Raw genomic sequence first — 8,294 nt, 5'->3', positions numbered from 1 at the left:
GCTTATCTGTATTTATGTCCCCCAACACTTTTTTTAATGAGAGAGAGAGAGGGAAAATGTGCAAGTGAGTGGGTGGAGAGGGCAGAGGGAGAGGGAGAGAGAGAATCTTAAGCAGACTCCATGCCCAGCACAGAGCTGGATGAGGAGCTCAATCTCACAATCCTGAGATCATGACATTAGCCAAAGCCAAGAGTTGGATGCTTAACCACTGAGCCACCCAGACACCCCTCCTGGAGTATTTTGAAGCAAATCCCAGAGAGCATGCCATTCCATCCTTAAATACTTTTAGTATGCATCTCTAACTTAATAAAGATTTAAACAAAAACATAACATTATTATATCTAACAAAACTAACAACACTTAAAAAAAAAACTAACAACACTTAATATCACATGATATTCAATTATTATTATTATTCACATTTTCCTGTCTCAAAAATGTCCTTTTATGGTTGGTTCATTTGGGTTAGGATCCAAAAGAGGTCAACATGTTACATTCGGTTTTTATGTCTTTAAGTTTCCTTTTATTCTATAATGATCCCTCTTCTCCTTTCTTTTCATGCCAGTGATACCAAGTAACAGAAGAATCTAGATAATCTGGTTTACAATATACAGTTCAGTCATCTGCAGCTGGTTGTCCCTACAAGGAGGTCTCCTTGCCTACCTCTGATCATCCATCCATGTAGCACAGGGGATATTTAGTTCTTACCCCAGAGGACCTTTTTCAAGAACCTTCAGATTCACCTGTAAAGAACAACTCAAGAGAGGAAGACCTAGAAAGGTGACTGCCATCCTCTTTACAGTAACTTAAACCAGGCCCAGTTCCTTTAGATTCTATTTCCTATTTGAGGACTTTCATGATTGATGTCAGGAAGCCCTCAGGATGATTCTGGGGCAGGAGGGCACTGGCAAGGCCAGAGGCTGGCAACAGTGTCTTTAGCCCCAAAGCTATATTACTATCCCATTTTCACTTTCCCTATTACCCAGTTTGGGGAGTGTATGATCTTCATCACCACCTGGTCAAGACAAGCTGAACGAAGGTAAGAATCAGAGCCAGACTCACCTGGGCTCTTTACCTTTAACTTTAAGAGTTCTTGAATGCAACTGCCTTCAATATGTCTCTCTTGAGTCAGAGTGCTCCAGTCTGGATAGGTGGCCCTCTACATCTGGAGCACAGTTGTCATCCTAGAATATTCCTTCCAGCTTCTTGGGAATTCTCTTTGCTTCTCTCCTGTATTGGCTCTCCTGTGTGCTGAATCCTATAACTTTAGCCTTTGTTGGCCCTCTAGTTTTGGTGAACTATATATCTGTCAGTAGCTTCCCATGAAAGGATACATTAGAGGCAAAAATTTTAGGGATGCCTAGCTAGCTCAGTCAGAAGAGCATGTGACTTTTGATCTTGGGGTAATGGGTTTGAGCCTTATGTTGGGTGTAGGGATCCCTAAAATAAATAAATAAACTTTTAAAAAGAGGTAAAATTTTTAACCCCTCATATATCTGATAATGTCTTTATCCACATGTTTTAATGATGTTGGTGTTTTAACTGGGTATATAGAACCCTAGGATGAAAATCCTCTTTCAGGGATGCCTGGGTGGCTCAGTGGTTGAGTGTCTGCCTTTGGCTCAGGGTGTGATCCTGCAGTCCTGGGATGGAGTCCCATATCGGGCTCCCTGCATGGAGCCTGCTTCTCCCTCTGCCTATGTCTCTGCCTCTCTCTGTGTGTCTCTCATGAATAAATACATAAAATCTTAAGAAAAAGAAAATCATCTTTCAGAATTTTGAAGGCATTCCTCCCTTTGCTTCTACTTCCAGTGCCGCTGCTGAAAAGTCAAAGTCATTCTGATCCCTAATCTATCTGGGACCAGTTTCTTTTTTCCTTAGACCTTATAGAATCTTTATTTACAGAGTTCTGACATTTCACAGTAGTGAGTCTTAATGTGGGTCTATTCTCATTCATTGTGCTGGGCACACAGTGGACAATCTGAAAACTTATGGGAAATGTTCTTGAATGATTTTATGATTTCCTCAGTTCTTTTTAATATATTCTTTCCTTGTGGAACTTTTATTCAGCTGTTCCATTTCCTTAGCTGGTGCTCTAATTTTCCTTTTTAAATTTTTGTTATTTTATTATTTATTTATTTTTTAAAGATTTTAAGTAATTTGTACACCCAATGTGGGGCTCAAATTCACAACCCCAAGATCAAGAGTCACATGCTCTTCCAACTGAGCCTGCCAACTGCCCCCTCCTCTTAAGATTTTTTTTAAGTCTCTACATCCCACATACGGCTCAAATGTACAATCCTCAAATCAAGGGTCACATGCTCTACTGACTGAGCCAGCCAGGCACCCCTGGTGCTCTAGTTTTCTTATATTTTTTTTCTCCTATTTTCCACAGCTGTGTTTCTTGCTACATTTCATGGAGAGTTCTTCCACTTTCTCTCCCAGTCTCTCTATTGGGCCATAGCTTCTGTTTTCATGTTTTTTCATTTCCAAGAACTTTTCCCCCTTCTTTATTTTTGTTTCCTGCTATCGTTTCATATATTCGGGTATCATTTCTTCTCTTTAAGGATATACATGATGATTTTTAAAATTCTCTTCCCTCTGCCTTGTCTCAACTTATTCCAAGTTTCTTTCTTCTATTTGGTCTCTTTCTTTCCTGGTAGAAGAAAGCCTCATTTCTGGTAATCCTTGCCTTATGTTTATGAATTAAAGTAGGGCGCTAAAGCTGATTGGAAGCTCTGTGCATGAAAATGAGAGCCATTGAAGGGTGTCTGGCTGGCTCAGTCAGTAGATTTTGGGGGTTATGAATCTGAGTCCCACATTGGACATAGAAATACTTAAAAAATTATAAAAAAGAGAGAAAGAAGAAAAGAAAGAAAGAAAGAGAAAGAAAGAAAGGAAGGAAGGAAGGAAGGAAGGAAGGAAGGAAGGAAGAAAGAAAGAAAGAAAGAAAGAAAGAAAGAAAGAAAGAAAGAAAGAAAGAAAAAGAAAGAAAGAGAAAATGAGGAAAATGAGAGCCATTGACCATGAGGTCATTGTCCATAGCCAATGGCCATGAGAAACCATTAGCTGGGAAACCTAGTGCCATTATCTTTAGACCTTTCATATCAGACTTCATTTTCCCTGAAGAAGAAGAAGAAGGTACATCTGTTCAGGGGGATAAGGTAGGGAAGGGAACTAAGCTTTCAGCCAGTCCTTTTTTAGCTGCTCTTCACCCCGACTTCCAAAGATACCAGTAGAATGTTAATTCCTGAACACAGCAGGCTGCTTCTCAACCTTCTCCAGTTTCTGGCCCAGGACTCAGTGATGTTGAATATGCCAGAACCTTCATTTATCTGCTTTTTCACCTGCAAAGTTCTGTTGTATTTACTGTCCCCTCTACCATTTTTTGTGCTTTAATGCAATCCTTTACCGAAGTTTTAGTGGAATTGGGAGGGGAGAAGGTGGATAGGAAAATGAGATGCATGAGAATTTATAGCTATCACCTTTATCTCTGAAATCAGAATGTTTAGCACAGGTCCAAGTAATTGTAAGCATTCATAAACAATATCTTAGTTTCAGTGAAATATGGGAATGTGTGTAATGCACTTCCAAGAGTGCCTGAAACAAGGTGCGTAACAAATGTTGAAGACAGTATTATTATTATTATGCACACTAAGCCATACTTATCATTCTGAAACCTGCTTATTCTACTTAATAAATCTTCTGTTCATTCTTCTACATCAGTAGAAGTCTACCTTATTCTCTTTATTCTATTTTATTTTGTTATTTCCCCTTAGTTAACACACAATGTTATATAAGTTTCAGGTGTACAATATAGTGATTCAACACTTCCATACATCACCTGGTGCTCATCATGACAAGTGCACTCCTTAATCCCCATCACTTATTTTACTCATTTCCTCTCCCCTCTAGTAACCATCAGTTTGTTCTCAATAGTTGAGTCCATTTCTTTTTTAAAGTTTATTTATTTATTTGTTTGTTTTTTAAAGATTTACTTATTTATTTATTCATGAGAGACACAGAGAGAGAGAGAGAGACAGAGACACAGGCAGAGGAAGAAGCAGGCTCCATGCAGGGAGCCTGACGTGGGACTCGATCCCGGGACTCAGGATCACGCCCTGAGCTAAAGTCAGATGCTAAACCGCTGAGCCACCCAGGGATCCCCAAGTTTATTTTTTTTTAATGTTTATTTATTTATGATAGTCACACACAGAGAGAGAGAGAGGCAGAGACATAGGCAGAGGAAGAAGCAGGCTCCATGCACTGGGAGCCCGACGTGGGACTCGATCCCGGGTCTCCAGGATCGCGCCCTGGGCCAAAGGCAGGCGCTAAACTGCTGCGCCACCCAGGGTTCCCCCAAGTTTATTTTTTTAAAGTAATCTGTACACCCAACGTGGGGCTCAAACTCACCACTGCAAGATCACGAATCACAGGCTTTTCTTACAGAGTCAGCCAGGTACCCCCAAGAATCTGTCTCTTGATTTGTCTTTCTCTTTTTTCTCCTTTGCTCATTTGTTTTAAATTCCACATATAAGTAAAATCATATGGTATTTGTCTTTCTGATTTATCTTCCTCTCTTTAAAGTTGTACAATATTCTGTAGAAAGATGTACCATTTAATCACACCTCAATTGATGGGCATTTATTTTTCAATTTTTTTTTTCTGAAATATCAAACTGGATACCCTAGTAATACATCCTCAAACACATGTGCTAGTATTTCTGTAAGAGAACAGCTGAGAAGTGGAATCGCTGTATCATGCTCATTATGGAAAGCGTCTAATCGGAATTTCCAGAGTAAAAGAAGCATGTGAGTGATTAATCAGGATCCTAATTTAGGCAGGTGATATTTCCATAATTAATGGAAAGCACACCCATAATTGAAGCACACCTAGATTTGAAGACAGAAGACCTAAATCCCAATGATGGCTCTCCCACTTCTCTTGAGAAATTTTGTTTTTCACAAACAAAAGGCATAGTGTCAGGAATGACCAGGAATCAGAGGTGAATAAGACACAGTGCTTGCTCTTAAGAGATTTACAGTGATTGGTGGGGAAACAGCCACGTGAACAGATACTGCTTGCTCACCGTGTGGCCTTGGGAAGTTGTTTTACCTCCTGAACATCTGTTTCTTATTCTGTAAAATGGGTGATACTCCCTATACCATAGGGTGCTCATCAAGATTAAATGAAGTAATGGATGAGAAGTGCCCTTCACAGAGCCTGGCATATAATATGCACTCATTAAATGGAAGCTATAGTTATTGTTTTAATAACAGGGTAATTATAATAAGTAATTTTTTATAGCTCCTATGATAGAATTTCTACTTCTCTGACCTCATTTCTACAGTACTAAATGAATTGTTGAGACAATAATATACCACATATGAAGTGGCACTTGATAAATATTAGTTTCTTTTCTTGCATTTTTATGTTGAGACAGAGGGTAAATAAGCAGAAGGAAATGCAAATATCCATATGTTTGAACACAACAGTGATCTTCCTAGTTCATGTGTCACAGAATCGACTTTGGGTACTTCTTTAGCTACACAGGTTTCACCTCTGGCCATATCTGAACATCTGGAACAAGGCTGCATACCTCCCTGCCTGCAGACAAAATGTTGACATGACTCAGGGCTGATGACTGCCTCCTGCAGGTTTATTTTTCCTCACAGTTTGCTAAGCATAGTTTTAACCTCATACTTAATGGGGTCACTTATTTGCTTGGCACTGATTTTTGTGAAACAGGTTTTTTTCCCCTCACATTGATATAACAAGAATTAAAGGAAATGTATCTTGATACCAAAAATTTTGAGCTTTAGTTTCTGATTAAATTTAAAGATAATTCTACAGGCAAATTTGAGCAGAATTAAATGGCAGAAAAGAATAGTTTATGAGGGATCCCTGGGTGGCGCAGCGGTTTGGCGCCTGCCTTTGGCCCAGAGCGCGATCCTGGAGACCCGGGATCAAATCCCACGTTGGGCTCCCGGTGCATGGAACCTGCTTCTCCCTCTGCCTGTGTCTCTGCCTCTCTCTCTCTCTCTCTCTCTCTCTGTGTGTGTGACTATCATAAATAAATAAAAATTTAAAAAAAGAATAGTTTATGAATATTCGGGGTAGGTTCTGTGTTTTAGGGGTTAACTAGTGTCAAATTACTAGACACATTGCTTTCTGTTTATTTGCTGTTGTTGTTTTTCCTGTTTCTCTACTTCCCTGGAGGGTTTTAGAAGCACTGACATTTATTTGCTAGGTCTGGATGTGTACTTGGCCATGTAGATCATACCACATTCCCCTGTGTTTTAATAAGCTGATTCTCCTTGCAGAGATAGTGTGGTTCAATGGTCTAGAGCCCAAATTTTCTTTTCTTTAGTCTTTTTCTGTAAGTAAGCTCCATGCCCAGCACAGAGCCTAATAAGGGGCTTGAAATTATGACCCTGAGATTAAGAACTAAACTGAGGTCAAAAGTCAGATGCTTCACCCACTGAGCCACCAAGGTGCCACTAGAGCCCAAATTTTAGAGTCAGGTAGCCCTGGGTTTGAATCCTAGCTCTTTTACCTCCTCACTCTGGGATGTCATACAAAAATCTCTGCATCTGTTTCCTCATCTAATACTATGATATTAGCATTCCAGAATGAACATTGGTTAAAAGAATGAATAGTACATGTAAACTGCTCAACACAGTATGTGCTTCTAGTTTTTAGTTAAGATCATGATCATTTTTATTTTCATGTAGTTATCTCAACTCAGTTCTTGGCACATGATTGATGCTCAAAATCTCGTAGCTATTGGATGCCTGGGTAGTTCAGTGGCTAAGCATCTGTCTATGGCTCAGGTCGTGATCCTAGGGTCCTGGGCTTGAGTCCTGCATCAGGCTCCCTGCATGGAGCCTACTTCTCCCTCTGTCTATGTCTCTTCCTCCCTCTCTCTGTGTCTCTTATGAATAAATAAATAAAATCCTTTTTTAAAATGCGGTAGCCATTACAAATTACCTACAGTTTCTAACTGCCAGGATCCCAGCTTTGTCATTTAATTTTTTAATTTGTTAGCGATGGACATCATCTTTAGCCTTGCACTTCGGAATTTGTCTCATCATCTCTGTAATTCTGACAGTGCCTGGCACCTTTCCTAGCACATGTTAGGCACTCAGTACTAGCTGTTGAATCATATTCTACTGAGTATGACTGAGCTAAACACCCACTGTTTGCGCTAAACATCCATTCAGGCATTAGTGCAGAGCTGTGTCACTAAATAGCTGTCATTCCAAAATTGACAGCCAATCCTGACATAGACATGCTTGAACAATTTGTAAGCCATGATTTCAACTTCCTGCATTGCAGATATCTCAGTTGACATGCCATTCCACTTATATGACTATTAGAAGGAAAGGATAAGCTAATAGAAATATCTACTTAGCAGCTAAGAGAATGAGCTTTGGTCTAGGTGGCTCCAGGTTTACATTCTTACTCTAGCACTATCTAGTGGATCAGTTACTTAATCCCTAAGAGCATCAGTTTTCTCATCTGTGAAAAGGGAATAATCATAGCTCATATTGCATCAGCTTATGGTGAAAATAGTGTTTTCCAGGTAGTGCCTTCTGTCTCCCTGGAATAGTCTTTTCCTCACGTTTTATGCCTGTTCTTTCAGCTTGACTGTCACTTCATCCAGAAAGCCTTCCCTGCCACTCATGGTAGGTTGGGTTCACTGACTCTCCTCAAAGGATCTGCCAATTGCCTTTATAATGACTTCTTCAACTACTCATTTCCTTTCTGGATTGTGAACTCCAATAGGATGGGGATTGGGTCTGTCCCATTCATTTCTGCCCAGTCCCTAATACTCACTTGGTATATAATATTTTGGGTGGAATATATTTGTTAACTGAGCAAACTAATGAGCTAATAATGCACATATACATAGAGCCTAACATTTAGCAAGCTTTCAATAAATGAGATGTTATTATTAGCAACATAGTATTGGTGCCGAGTTTATTCATCCTGAGAAAACTATGTAGTGAAAGGAGCAACAAATTAGAGATAGGTATTGTGAATCTAGCTCTGTATCTTGTTTGTTATAAGTCCTTGGCCAAATCTTTATTATTCTGATTTTCCCAGTATTAAAAGGAAAATATAATATATTCACCCTGGTGTCCAACTCAACTTGATTCCTGTAAAGTCTGCCCTTTGTCAGATCACAGCTGACAGGCTGTCCTGTGTATGCCTGGGGTTTCTAGATATAGATCCCATACTGCCCTAGTACTCTTCTGTTTTCTTAGCTGCTAATTATTGACCCCTGACCC

This window comes from Canis lupus, chromosome 2 (assembly GCF_003254725.2).
Source record: "Canis lupus dingo isolate Sandy chromosome 2, ASM325472v2, whole genome shotgun sequence".
NCBI lineage: Eukaryota > Metazoa > Chordata > Mammalia > Carnivora > Canidae > Canis > Canis lupus.
Note: the sequence above shows the minus strand (reverse complement) of the source record.